The sequence below is a fragment of the Neopelma chrysocephalum genome, unplaced genomic scaffold, assembly GCF_003984885.1.
Source record: "Neopelma chrysocephalum unplaced genomic scaffold, ASM398488v2 Primary Assembly neopelma1_24, whole genome shotgun sequence".
NCBI lineage: Eukaryota > Metazoa > Chordata > Aves > Passeriformes > Pipridae > Neopelma > Neopelma chrysocephalum.
In genome coordinates this window covers 46830181-46844799 of record NW_020897693.1, presented here as the reverse complement: position 1 = coordinate 46844799, position 14619 = coordinate 46830181, and positions in this window count along the sequence as shown.

The window sequence follows — 14619 nt, the reverse complement described above, 5'->3', positions numbered from 1 at the left end:
CATTAATTAAAACTGAGCTCTCATGTGATGGGAGATGAAGCAGGAGAGGCTGCCACAGAGGTATAGCTCCTTGGGGTGCAGCTGACGAGGGAGAGCACCTCCCCCACAACACGGCTTTCTGAGCCCTGTGCCCGGTGTTGTGACTGCAGACCCTGGCACAGCCAGTGCCCATACCCAGCCCTGCAGGAGAAGCCCCTGGGGCAGGCCTGGGAATGGAAAACAGCTCCATGGAAAAGTTCTGCTCACGTGTGGACAGCATGGATATAACCTGACAGCAGCATAATCAACAGAGAAACAGCAAAACAGCCACCCCAGGGTTACTCCAGAGAGAGAAAGGGAGGTGAGTCCACTTTTATCCTTTGTAATAGGAAAAAGAAAATTCAATTGCAGTCTCTGTGCAATAAACACCTTGATAGTTTTGTTCTGTTCCTTTGCTCTTTTTCTGTTCCTTTTCCTGCTTTGACTATTCAGGTTTTTTTCTCAGTGTAACCAAACACACAGCTATCCTGAAACCATTTTCTCCTCTCCCAGGAGAGGAGAAATATTAAAACACAAGTCTTCCTCCCTGAGTTCATGTCTCCTTTCTACTTTCCACAGATTTCCTTTCCCTTAACCTTAATTTTCTTCTGCTGAAAAAGTCCCTCAAAATAACTAATCCTCCTGCCTTCTCTCTCTGCCTCCCACCTCCCATTTTCCCATCTCTGTTCCTCTCCTGCTTCTGTTTCCTTCCCTTTCATCTGGTTTCTCTCCACCAGCTGGTCTCTCCATACACACAGCTCTCCCTTCCTTCCCAGTTTATCTCCACCCTATTATCATTTTTTCACTCGTGCTAATTAGGCCCTCGACAAACATCTTCTCTGCCTCCCTTCCCCCTCACTCCTTTTCATGACTTCCTAACCCCCCTGTCTTGGCATTTTCCCCTCTGGGATTGCCTTTAATGCCCTCCTGGGATAAAGAGGCCACCCAGTGCTTCCAGAGGTCTGTGGGGGCTCTCACAACCCCTGTTAAAACACCCTTGCTCAGAAAGCTGCCCCATCCCCATCCCCACGCTACGTGTCTGTCTGCCTCCCTGTGCAGCTCAGCACCAGCGAGGAGCCACCATAATGATGATCACCCCAACCGGGGCCCGCTCTCTTAATTAAGGGAAAGAGGTCAGATCATTACCAGCAGGTCAGCCTCCAACGCCAGCTCTGAGAGCACAGCCATGCCAGCTGCCTGCCTCCTCCAGAATCCCCAGCCCTGCATGCAAACTCCTCCACTGCAGACCCAAATCACAGCCAATGCTGGCTGCCGGGAAGGGCTGCACATCTCTCCCTGTGAGGGGAAACAGAGCTGCACAGGAGCATTTCATCTCAGAGTTGCTGTTCATGCTACTTGCCCTCAAGGACATATGTTACCAGCAGCAGCGTGACTTATAAACAGAGTCTTGCTCTGCATCCTGGTGGCACATTCCCAAGTTTCCAAATAGCTCAGGTCACCGACAAATTGTAGGACTCAGATGCCAAGCCCTTAATATCTGGGTTGGCTCTAGTCAAGAAGCAGAGAGAGGAGGGCTTGTGGCTCCTGAGGAACCCAGCCCATTGCTGGGAGAGGTCAGAAGGGTTTTGGTCTATACTGCTACGCTTGTGTATCCTTTTGCCAAAGCTGGGCTGGAAGAAAGTTTTCCCTCCCAAAACTGCCTTTGAACTGCTTTTCCCAGGGGTATTTTTCACAGCATGGGATGCCCAGGCAGAGATTTGTCCAGCTGTCAGAATAAAAAATGCTTGCAAAGAAAACCAGTCCAGCTCAGTATATTGTGTTTCAACGTCACGGTCATTTTTCCTCCTGATCATCACTGTTTGTCAGAGCAGCAAAAGCCCCACTCTTGGACAAGGCCCTCACTGTGCTGAGTATGGAAAGATGAACTCTCTGGTACAAGGGGAATCATCTAGACAATTAACTCCCATTTTGAAATAATTTGTAACAAGAAAAGTAGATTTTTTTAAACTTTGAAAACATTAAGACCACTTATCTGTCAGTAGCAGTGTGGCTTACATGCACAATCCACCTGAGGATGCAGGAGGGGAACACAGGCACTGGGTTTTGGCCAGCACTGCTTGTAACACCCAAACTTTGCCTCTTTCCAGGGCCCATAAAGACTATAGAGGGCAGAAGGTACCACTCTTACAGGGGGTGACTGAGGAACTGGCTGTTGAGACATGTAAACTCATGGCCAACTCCACCCAAGTGTCACCCAAAGCCCAGTTTTGCTGAGAACAGCCCCAGCAGACCCCCCCCTGCAGAGACTCCCTGCTGCGACCACCAGCCAGTGCAGACGCTTTGGAAGATTTGCCCCAGCTCATCACAGCCCCTCCTCAAACCATGAGGAGCCCACAGGGAGCCAGTGGGACCAAAGACTAGAAAAGGGCTCTGCTGAACATACATAAGAGCTGGCACAGGGACACTACTGCCACTCCCCAGTCCCGCAGGGCCTTTCTGAGGACGAGGAGCCACCGCAGCTGCAACTCTGCGCTGCAGCTCTTCCCGCTTGGAGGAACACCCACTTGGGATGTGTTTGACCCCACATGAACTTTCTCCCTCCTTCCCCTGCCAACTGCAAATGCGTCACTGAGGGATATTGCCAGAGCCAGCCCCGGTGAGAAGTCGGGTGCTTTTTATTGCAAAATTGATGAAAATGAGGCAGTCTGCACACAAAACCCTATCAAAAAATATTTTGACAGGGATAAAGTTATTCTCATTTTCTGCATCGCCAAATCAAAAGGATTTTATTTTAAATTAAAACAAAATTTTCAGTTGATTTCTTCCTCTCTCTCTCTCTCCCCCTTGGGTTTAGAAGCTGTGTTAGCAAACACCACAATGCAGTGGCAGTGCCATAAGCTCCCAAACAGCCTCCTCATTGACCTCACAGGACAGGCAGCGAATGAAGGACTCCTTTAAATTGCTCTCTGCTTTTCCCTTTGCCTCTCACTCTCTGCTCCCCGGGACACAGCTTCTCCTGGGACCACTGAGCAAACACAGTCCATCTCCTCTTTCACAAATACCACACTTCTGACTGTGACAAGAATAGACCCTCCAGGCTCGGACTACACCCCTTCAGCTGCCTCTGGGTTCATGGAGGCTGAGGACCACACGAGCTCCTCCCCATTTCAGGGCTGATGGTCTGTGCCTCAGCAGAGCTTTGCCTGGGCTGGGTTACCCGAGCACATTGGCAGTCCCCTGGAGTCTGTGTTCCTGCCCACCTAAAACACTGTTCCTTTGCAGTATTTGCCAAGTGCAGGGTGGAATGAGCCCATTTCCAGGCATGGCATCACCCTCTCCAAGTGTGAGCACCAGCAGGTCACCCACGGTCCAAAACTGGTCCTGGCCAGGTAGAAGCACAGGGAAACTGAATTACCCTGAGTGCTGTGGTTGGCTGGGTGCTAAATGCCAGGGCCATGCCAGCTGTGAGAAGATGGGTAATCTCCAATGAACCATGTGGCTGGAGCAGCCCTGACAAACTCTATCTGATCTTGCATCAAGCCAGCCGATACAGTTTCCTTGTCAGAATGCTTTAAGCCCACTTGGATGTGCAGAGGAAACTCATGGTGCACCACTGCTCTGTGGCAAGGGGGTTGTGACAGCAGTGATCCAAACTCCAGGAGCAGGTATTCACTGGATCAGCAAACCAAGCTCGTGGTTCTCCTCTCATCCAGCTCCTGATGTTGAGGTCAGACAAATCTGCATCCTGGCACGAAGCAAAAAGCAGTAGCATATTTTAACTATGCTTGTTAATAAACAGTAGCAACAACCCCAACCAACCAAAAAGGGAGAATTTTAAGGCAGCAACAGGCTTCAGACAGGATTAACAGCACATATTCTGGAGATGAGGTACTGGTGTAAGAGGAAGCAGTAGAGACAAGACCAGCAGGGCTTTCCTGTTAACAGCAGTGATTCATCCAAGAGAATTAATCAAGTAAAGTTTTCCCAGAACATGGAGCAAGGTTCATCCCTACAGTTATTTTAAAAGTCTTCATTCTAAAACAGTTGGTTTTAAGTTCTCCATTGAGCATCAGTAGTTTCCTTGTCCACTCTTTCCAGGAAAACTGTTAGACAGGTTGAAGGGGAGGAAGGAGAAGGTGGTTCAAGGATACCTGCAAGTTAATAAACAAAAAAATCAGCCTGGAATGCTGTTCTATGACAAAACTTTGAGCATCTGATTTTCTAAAAGTTCCAGACTACTTTCTTTCTTTATTGATTTTTTTGAAATTTGAGTATATTTCCATTTGAGCATATTCCAGGTGGTTGTAGTGTTAGTTTTACACACCCTCTCCCTGAGCCAGGCCTAAACTTCCCCCCAGCTCTGGCATGGAAATTGTTCTTGGGGACTTGCAGGCAAGGTGCAGCTTCCCCTCCCATCCCAATGGCCAACGCTGGGCAAGGGGCTGGAAGCACATTTAGAGCTCTGGGGGCCATAGCTGACCTGGGGCAGGTATTGCCTAGGACACTCTCAGGGCTGGAAGGTCCAAAGCTCATGCCAGCAGCGCAAGAACCAGGCATGGAGACAGGACTCATCTCAGTCCTGGTGAAACAAGGACAAACTCTGGCTCCCACAACACCAGTCCTACAGTGGAGGTGAACATTTAAAAGTGCTTGTTTGCTGCACCTTAAATAGAAAAAAAAATTAATTTAATGTGTATTTTCTGAAGCTTTTAAAAGACTTGCTACCTGATGTACTCTACCAAGGACAGACCTGTTCCTCTAACCTGGAGTTAGAGTCACCCCTGTCAACTCACAACCCACACAGGCTTCCCATTCCAATGGCAGGCACCAAACACAAAAGTGGTCCTTTTAAATCAAACTCCTAAAACCCAACAGATTGCATCCTGGTTCACAAGGAGAGTACTGAGGAAGTGGGTTTCCCCCTCTCTAAACCTTGTCAAAGGGTGGATACCCCACACCAGCTTGGATAAAACACCTCTCAGCTTGGTGGTTTTCTCCTTGCCTCTCTGTGCTGCTCCGCAAAGGACCTGGAAGTTCCCACAGCTCCTTGTGTTGCCAGCCCCTTATGCCTGACTGAGATCTCGCCCAGGCTGTTGACATGACCTTCTGGTCCCTGGGGAACAGCTTTGTCCCAAGGGGCTGCTGAGGAGGTTGACTCCAAAATGCTCCCCAGGTTACACCAGCAGCCCCATGGATGTAGAAGTGGGAGAGCAAGGAGCCAAGACTAGAGGTGGAAACATGCTTTGGGAAAAGATCAAGCTTCCCCTGGTGGGTTTTGCCTCATTACACCCCTCCAGCTCTCCACATGGCTGATGCAAACCCAGTCTGCACCAGGCTTCTGGAAGGGAAGCCAAAGCTTGCTCCTCATCCATCCCCTTCAGCACCTGCACACCCATCACTTGCCACCTACATGCCACAACACTGAACCGCCACTGAAGCATCACCTGCTGGTGATGCCACTCACAGGCTTTGGGAATCCAACAGGGCTCTGGACATGGCAGGCACTCACCACACCTTCTGCTGCCCATGTTCCTCGCTTATCCTTTCCGTAGGGCTTCTGGGATGAGGATATATATACTTCTCTGCCCAGCACCTCTAATACTAAACATTAGTTGATAACAAAAATAATGCCCCCCTGCCACTGGTAGAAACCTGTCATAGGCTTTGTGAAGGGAGAGAAATGTGTTTTCAGGGGCTTTCTTATGCCTTTGTGAGCTTCCACCACAAAAACAAAAGGGGGATGCAAGCTCCCTGTTTCCACAATCAGCAATAAAATGTTACACAGCTGTGAAGTTGAACCTGAGATCATAAAGTAAAACTAAGTTGAAATTTAGTACTTTTGCCTTAGGTCAAGAAGTTGCATTTTCAGTTAAACCTTAATTACCTCTTCCAGCTGTAGGTCTTAAACAAGCCTGTCTGTCAAAAGCTCACAGATTGGGTTGAAGTGGAAATTTCTGCCTAACCAAATTTGGAGCAGATGAAATTAAAGAAAAATAAACCACAGAAGAAAAATAAAATGACACAATGTACTTAGGTGGAATTAATTTTGCTTTCTTGCCAGCCTTCTGGAAGGGGTCACCAAGTCCCACATGCTGGTGCCCAAGGTGTTGGGCAGGAGGAGAGGAGAGCTACTACAGTGTTAATGCAGTGAAAACACCTACCAAAAGTTGAAGAAAGCCTAGAATAACTAAAGGCAAATTTCATTAGGTCACTCCTCAGCACAGCTGCATTTTATCATCTCCCAAGGTCAGTTTTCATGCGAGAGAATGTCAAAGTCAGCAATTCATGTTTTTTATTGATATGCCATCTTGCAGCAGGTTCCACGTTAAATTTAATGGATGCAATTTCCAGCAGGGCAGGCAGCTGTTGTGGTGTTGCCTCCCCCATGGGGAGCCCTTAGACTTGGTTGTGTCTACTCCAGAAACCAGCTTACAGCAGAGCCAGGACCACCCTGGGCTCAAGAAGGGTTTGGCCACCAAGAGCTGTGGCAGGTTCTCACGGCCCCTCCAGCATGGCTCATGCTGCTCCACAGCCTTCCCTGGGGACAGAGGTCAGCCCGTCATGCACAGCCCACAGGAGGGGCTCTGACAGAACAGCAAGAATGCCAAAACCAAAAGTCACTGTTGAAGCATTAGAGTCTACTGCCAAAGCACATCCCCCCCCAGACTTAAATGGAGACTTGGCCCTAAACCCCAGATCCACATTTGGAGTAGGTCTAGACTCCCTCAGGTCATCTTCCTCACATTTTCCCTATAGACAAGTGACGCGTTGCTCAGTCACCATAACAGTTGGGACGGCATTTGGCCCTGGAAGAGCATGACCCTCTGCAGAGGAAGGGCCACGGGAGTGATCAGCTTGCAGACAGCAGTCCATATTTAAAGGTGTAGGCACTTAACAGCCACATCACACAGCTGCTGGCCAGCTGCCACAGCCGCTTACTGAGGCTGCCCCTGCTGCTGGCAAAGCCTGGAGCTTTTCTTCGATGAAGGAACTCAGTCACCCTCACCTTCCCACCCAGCCAGCCCCGTGCACCCCCAGCCCTCCACCCCACAGTCAGTCTGGTCACCTGTCTGGAGCATCCCCCTGCCTCCATTTCCCTGTGGGTGCATTCCTGCTGGTTTTGTTGTGCCTGATAATCTGTAACAAAGCATAGATAATCAGCTAACCCCCACACCCTTAAAAAAGCAAAAATTAAAAAAAAACAAAACCAAAAACAAAACATAACACAATGAAATGCAGTTTTCACAGCTTTCTGGGTCCCAGAGAAGCCACACTTCATCGTATACTGTCTCAAAATTGAGTGATGTGTTGTTGTAACAAACCTTACTCACCCAGACCAGGGAAGGAAGGTGACCCTCTCTTTTACCTTCAATATTTTGAATAAAATACAATCCCCCAAACCCTATGAAAACATCCACCTTCCCCTACCCCGGGGGAGGACAAGAGAACAGACAACTTGTGACATGCACTGTCATCTCCCACCACACTGGACAGTGCTCAAAGCACAGAGCAATCATCCTTGACATCTCCAGGGAGGAGAAAGATGTGTCCAGAGCAGGCTCCTCTGCTTGCGGCAGGAACACGTACTCGTGCATGTCATCCATCCCCCCACCCACGCCTTTGCTTTGCCATTTCAGCAGCGCTCAGCAGTACTTGGGGCTTTTCCCCCGCCTTTTCCGAGACATTCGTGGACTGTCGGGTTCTGTCCTGTCTCTGCGCTGTTGGCAGAGACACAGGAGATGCTCTCACACAGCACCGGGTTCCCATTCAGGGATAAGCCGAAGCCTTGGCTCAGCCCCACGCCAGACCAGTCCCTACAATCGCCCACCACCATCCCCTCCATAGGTGCGCTCGTGCTATTCCCCGGCCGGCTCGCTGCCTTTCCCACGCCAGATCACGTTGCCCTCTAGTGGAGCTGGATCTACAAAAAGCCGTCAGCAGCGGTGACAATGACTGGGAAAATTAAGGGGGGGGGAAGAAAAAAAGAAAATCCAAACCCAGCAGAGCTGCTCCCAGCCAAGCTCCTCCCTCTCGTGCGGAGCCGCTCTCTGAAAACAACAGGATCCAACAGGCAGCGATCCCAGCGCGGAGCCGCGGGGGGGGAAGGAAGCCCCAAAGCGAAGGGAAACGATGGCCACACAATAAGAAACACCAGAGCAAAGCAACTGCTGCTCCGTGGTGCTCTAAAATGCAGGTGCTTTTTGAGAGGGAAGCACTCCAACTCTTCAACCGAGGTGGTGGGTTCAAAGTGATGGGAACAAAGTGATGGCTCCAAGCTGCTCCAGGCTCCCAGCAGGCTCTCTCTGCATTGCTCCCACACTGGCATCTGGTGAGAAAAGAGAGATCGGTTATCCTCCCTTAGAACAAGACTTCAAAGGTCTTGCAGGACCTGTGAACTATGAGGACAGTAGTCCATCACTTCCAAAGGAAGGGCAGCACAGCTGGGAGCTGCTGACCCAATCAGTGACAAACAGGCCCTTAAGCCACAGTTCAGTCCGGAGACACAGGCACCCCCCAAGCTTAGGGGAGGCTGGAGCAGCCCCTTTTCCCAGCGGTGATTTCAGGATGAATCCTTACCTGCTTCCTCACGGCAGAGCCACAGGAGAAGCCTCAAGGGAAGACACAAAAAGTCAAGAGGCATCACCAACCGCTATGAAAGCTGCCCACCTTCACAGGGGGTTGATTTTCTTTGGCAACCTGACTCCAAATCCAGTTAGGGAGGATCAGTGCAAGACCTGGCATGCTCATTGGCTTAGCTCCAAGGAACAAGTCAGACTCTTGACAGGGCTTGGTGGAAAACCAGCACAAATGAGAGGAGAATTAGACTTTCAAGCCAGTCTTCCACCTAAAAATAGCTAAAGGTAAAAGAAATATGGCTATTTTTACTTTACAGGTCAGCAGACAATCCTCACCCTTTGCTCCCTGAAAGGTTTCACCCACCCCAGGATGCCAACAGCCACATCAGTACCCTGGGATATCCGTGTACTGTCCCAGATGTCCTTGGAGAGATGGTCCAACCAGAGTACTTTGGGCTTTCTGCAGCCCCTCCCCAAGTGCTTCAGCAACTTCTGTTTAAAGTTTCTGTTGCTTTGTGGTTTGCAGGGCTGGACAGCTGCCACCACGACTGCACCACCAACTCATCCAGCTGGATCCAGCATTTGCTGAGGGGAAGCTCATCCGGGCTCAGATGCAGACCAGAGCCTCCCAGGGCTGGTGTTCCCCCTGGACACTTCCAACCCCCACTCCCATAAGGGCACATCCACACTCCCATCCTCCACACTCTTTCTGGAGTGATTCTGGGCATCACCAGCCACTGGTGAGGGAAGGCCTGTGGGCCTGGCGCATGCGGATCCTCATGTCTCCTGGGGGTGTCACCTGTCCAGGATACAGATCAGATCACTGCATCCCACCAGGGCATGAAGGCAGGGACCCACATGCAAAGGGCAGCAAAGTCTCCTCCATCTCTTCATCTACCTCAATCAGGAAGGTTCTTACCCCTCCCAGTTAGCCGACACCTCTCCAGGAAAGAGTTTCAGGTGTTTCTATGCCACAGTACTCAAGGAGGGTTGGGCACATGGTGTCTGTAGCTGCTTTTTGGTTTTGATTTCTCCTTCTGAACTCCTTACAGCCTTTGCTCAGGTGTGAAGACCATACAGGTGAGGTCCTGGTGCACAATATATCCAAGCTTGAGCAGGAAAGGAAGGGGTCAGTGAACAAGGGGTGCTTTTCCTCCAAGCCTGGGTCAGTGGGTTAACAGCCCAGCCGTCTCTGCTGAGAGAACTGTGGAGGCAAGTAGCACTCAGTTTTCCCCTGAAAACTGGGAGCAGATGCTGTGCAAGACACTGGACTGAAGAGAACAATCCCTTTCAGCTGGGCATTGGGATGCAGCTGATTGCCCAGCTTTGGATATACTGTTGGACTCCACAGCACGTTTCATGTGCCTCTCAGACACAGGCCCATTTACACCATTAGTCCAATATTTCTCTTTCCTGATCTTGTCCCAGTTTTACTCCTATCCCTTTCTCACACATCCACCCAGATTCTCCCAGCCATCACCCAACAAACAGTCATCTGGCAATGGCTCATTTCAATCCCACGATGTTCCACACTGCTGAAACAGGTCATCTGCTCTTGCTGAGTGAGGGGGGAGGCAGAGCACCTTCTCCCACTCAGGAAAGTCCATCCCTAGGAGGAACAGCACCAACCTCTCCCCAGCAGCACCTCTTCCTCCCTCAGCCCTCTCTTTCCAACTCCTTCACCTAACCCAGGTAAAAGCTGCTGTGCTCTGCATGTTCCTCCACTGCCCAGGGAAGAGCACGTTGAAAAATTAGTATTTTTTGCAACACATGCTAATAATAAAGAATAAAGAATCTGTGATCAGCTCAGCCCTTCTGCTAGTGCCAAACAGGAAGAGAATTTACCTTCAAATGTCCTAAGACACAACATCCCAAGTGCAAGATTTTTAAGAGGCCTGAATAGACAGAGCAGGAATTCAGCAGATTTATGTTATTTGGGACATTGAATCTAAATTTGGAATCAAGCAGTTGCCTTCCTGTTAGCCCTTAGCTATCCACTTTCCCAGAAGTAGCTGCCTGTGTTTCCAAGACATTTGGCAACTTTTCTGCCTCTCACGTCATGACAACTTCCGTGGGCTTCTGTAAAAGGTCTTCAAATAAAAGGAAAACGCTATAAAAAGGTAGAACATCCCATTTGATACAGGTTTCAGAGGGTGTAATCATCTACTCACCTCACAGATTGAGAGGAAAAGTGGTTTTAGTTCCAAGTGCATTTTCAATGAAAAAAATGCATGTGCAATGAAAAAGTTTCACACAATTTTTTCATTATTACTAATGACAAATTCCATATGTGTTCAACTGGTGCCAAGTTAGGTCTTCTAAACCTCAGATAGAGCCTTATTTCATCTGATCATTAGTTACAAAATTAGTTCTTTGGGAATACCAACTCCTTAGAGAATCAGACAAGTTGAGAAAACTTTCCTCTGGGGAATCGCTGGTTTAATATTCAGATTGAATTCTCTCCTAAATTTCTGGTGTGAGTCTCTAGTATATGAACAGATAGTTGAAGACATCTAGTAGAATATACTTTATCATCAATATGAAATTTATATTTTGTCTTGCAGTGTGAAAGCTGAGCTGCTAGAGCAAGAAACGCATTCTGTCCCACCTCACTCTGAGCCGGTTCTCCCTCTCTGGAGCACTTTGCATGCGGCACCAGTACGTTTAAGGCTAATTTTGCCGTGTGTGGGTGCTTTGTAGCACTGCTCCCTGTGTGAACACAGCTGCTCGGGTGCAAAGGTCTGTGTCCCAGAGCCCCATATTTCCAGTGCCCTCACACACACTGTGTGTTTCCCATCTAGGATGAAGCAACTCAGCCATGGCCATCCAGCTCAAAGGGCAGAAACCCATGTCAGAGGAGTTCCCGATGCAACCTGCACCAGGAGTGAAGGGTGGTAGGAACAGAACAAAATGCCTATATTTACACCTAAAAGTGGGCTAGACATGGGAGTGAGGCATACAACACACAGCTGCTGGAGGAGGGGAAACCTCACCCACTGGTGCCGGGGTGCTCACTGATGCCCCTGCAGAGGGAGCATTCTGGTCCCTAGGGCTCTTAATCAGGCATTTAAAATAATTGATCTTATTACACTAAGCATATTACTGTTAAGCCTTCAGCTGTTCATGTTCAGTTGCTGTTGGAAGGGCCAGACCCAGCCACAAATCAGCCTAAAAGTGACACATCTGAAGAAGTAAGGTTCTGCTTCTGAGAGTAATAATTACTTTATCCAGGGAGACTAGAAGCCAGCACAGCAACAATATCCTGAAAGCACTAACTAGATATTGTGAGGAACCTCTGGGAGACGCCCCCCAAGGAACAGAGCTCTCCAACCCTTGTTCATTGCATAGGCTCTGCTTCTCCATCCTCCAAAACACAAACGAACCTCCCTGGCCTCCAGCCCAGCTCTTACAACCTCCAGGGAGGTACAAGCCCACCTTCATCTCCCAAGGCAGAAGGAAAGCTCCCTGCAGGCACTGCTCAGCCCCCAGCAGAAAGATTAACAAAACAAGCTTGCCTCCAACCCAAATCCCAGAACTGCTACACCACTACCAAACATACCAGCAAAGATCAATACCCCAAGGCAACAACTCCTCTTTGGGATTCCCAGTCCAAACCCTCCAGCTTCTAGGTGCCCTCTATATCCAGCATTTAGCTAACTGCATTCACTTGAAAGCCAATCTGTAGGACTTGTAGGTTGTTGGGAGGTTTTGATGTTTAAATGAATGTTTTAACCACCTACCTGGTGAGGGGTTTAGCAGCCCAGGGGGTTTCTGCAGGTATGTGGGCAATGATGGTGTACAAGGGGTTGGGAGTGAGTCTGGGCATGGGCCTGGGCCTGGGTGTGGGTCCGGATTGTTGCCCAAACAGCATCCTGTGGAACCAGGCAGAAACCATGGTGGGTTGCACTCACACACTGGGTTGTGTGACAGGGTTTTTTTCAAGAGGTTTTAGTATTGGTCAGCTCCTCACATACTATTTGTTTAAAAGGGACCTTATCTAGAATACCCTTTTTTTTTTTTGACATTATTTAGCTGTGATTCCAGAACTTGGAGATAACACCAGGCTCAAATTATCTAATGTAAAAATCACCGATGATCTCAAAAGCAATTTATTTGAGAGTGTCTTTTAATTTTTTCATTTTCCTAAGCTTTTCTAGGGCAAATTTATAAGCTGGAAATTGAGAGCTGGAATAGAATTTAAAATAAAATGAAAGCTAAGGTTTGACTCTAATACCATGAATGAGGACCTGGGGTTCTAAAAGTATCCTTTAATATTTAGAATCAGAACAGTATTACAAGAACCATCTGCACTAAAACTACTAATCTTGTTGTTTTTACACGCAAGGTGGAAATCTATATTTGCAAAGTATTGTGTGTAATTTAAGCACCCAAGAGGAACTGAAAGAGAAAAATTCAGCCCTGAAGATTTGGTCTATTGAATGTAAACAACTGAAAACACAGTGTCTGCTGATTCATTCAGTTTGTCATCTCTCTGTCACACCTCTCTCTTTCACAATGGACAGAGAAGACTGTGTGCATGGAGTGGTCCTTGCAAGCTGTAGTCAGTCATCGGCACACTCAGATCTGTGACTGAAAGCTGTGGAAACTCCTCTGACTTCAAGCAAGGGCTCAGTCTAAGACACATCTGGCTCCTTGAGCTGCTGGTGGGCAGGAAACAGGCAGGTAAAGTGAGATCTGTGTCACGGAGAAAAAAACCAAAACAGATTGGATTTCACAACACTGCACCACAGGATGCCTCTGTCAGACTAAGGAACAGGCTGGGAAGTCCTTGTTGCTACCAAGGCTATCCCGCACCTGGTTGGTGGAAAACAGGGGCAATGGATGGCAAACCCAATGGCAAAGGATTCCCAAAAAACTTCTTGCAATGCACATGTGCCTTTCTTCCACCTCAGGGAAAGGATGCCTCCTGGACCGGGTCAGGCAGAGGCAGACAAGGGCAGCCGTGGCCCCTGAGCCCACTGCCCTTCCCTGGGAACTGCCTCCAATCCCACTACAGTGGCAGAGGAGGCTGTGCTTGGACTGTCTGCCATGGGATCTCTCCTGACCACCCTTTCCCAGCCCACTTGGGCCAGCAACATTAACAAAAGCAGTTGCAGGCCCATGAAGTATGTCACACATCCTGTGACAGCCTTTGCACACAGGGAACTGAATATTAGGATACACCACTTCCCGCTGTTCCCTATGTACCAGTAGCCTCCAAACCAGCGCCACCCAGTTCAGCACAGTGCACACTCTGCCCTGCAACTTGCACTGGTTCTTTAATGAAGTTTCTTGTCCCACAGAAGCAGAGCCCAGCCATGCAGTAATCTCACCGATAGCTTGTTTCATACAGCCTGGGTCCTCCTGGGAAAACCAGTGCTGGAATAAGGAAGCCTGATGTTGGATAGCCCAGGGGCTTGTAGCCTAGGTTGGAGGTACAGCCTCTTGTTTCTGAGATGGTCTCTGAAGCACTATCCACAGTTTGTTAATATGACCTGCTCTGAGCAGTCTGCAGAGCATGAAGCTATTCTATGGGAAAGTCCTCGACCACTCAAGACAAACTAGGAAATCAAATGGGATGAAATATATCAGCTCCAATAAATGTGGCGTTCCACTGTATTATCCCATTTGGAAAGGCTAAACTAAATTCAGTGGTGAGAAAAATCTTGATTTCACTCTTGATTTAGTATTTTAAGGACCAACGTGGGATTACACTACACAAAAAGGCTGTTACCAAATTAGTTGACTTCAGGTCCTCCCCAGCTCGATAAGTGTTGGATCACTGCGGCCACATTTTGCTCTCCACTGCAGTAGGCTTTTGGGTGACTCCCGGTGAGCAGCAGGAAAGCAAAATATCACCTCCTACTTCTGCATTTTTAGGGCCAAAACTGCTGTTCTCTCCCCATCTCTGCCCAGGTACAGAGATCTAGACATGCACATTTCACCACCGTTGGTGAAGATCCTCTCCAGACAGCAGATACAAGACCTTCGCTTTCCAGTTTCCTTCTCTGCTTTTTTTTTCCCCCTCTTCTCAACACTCTTTTCTCCAGAAAGTCCCCCCAGC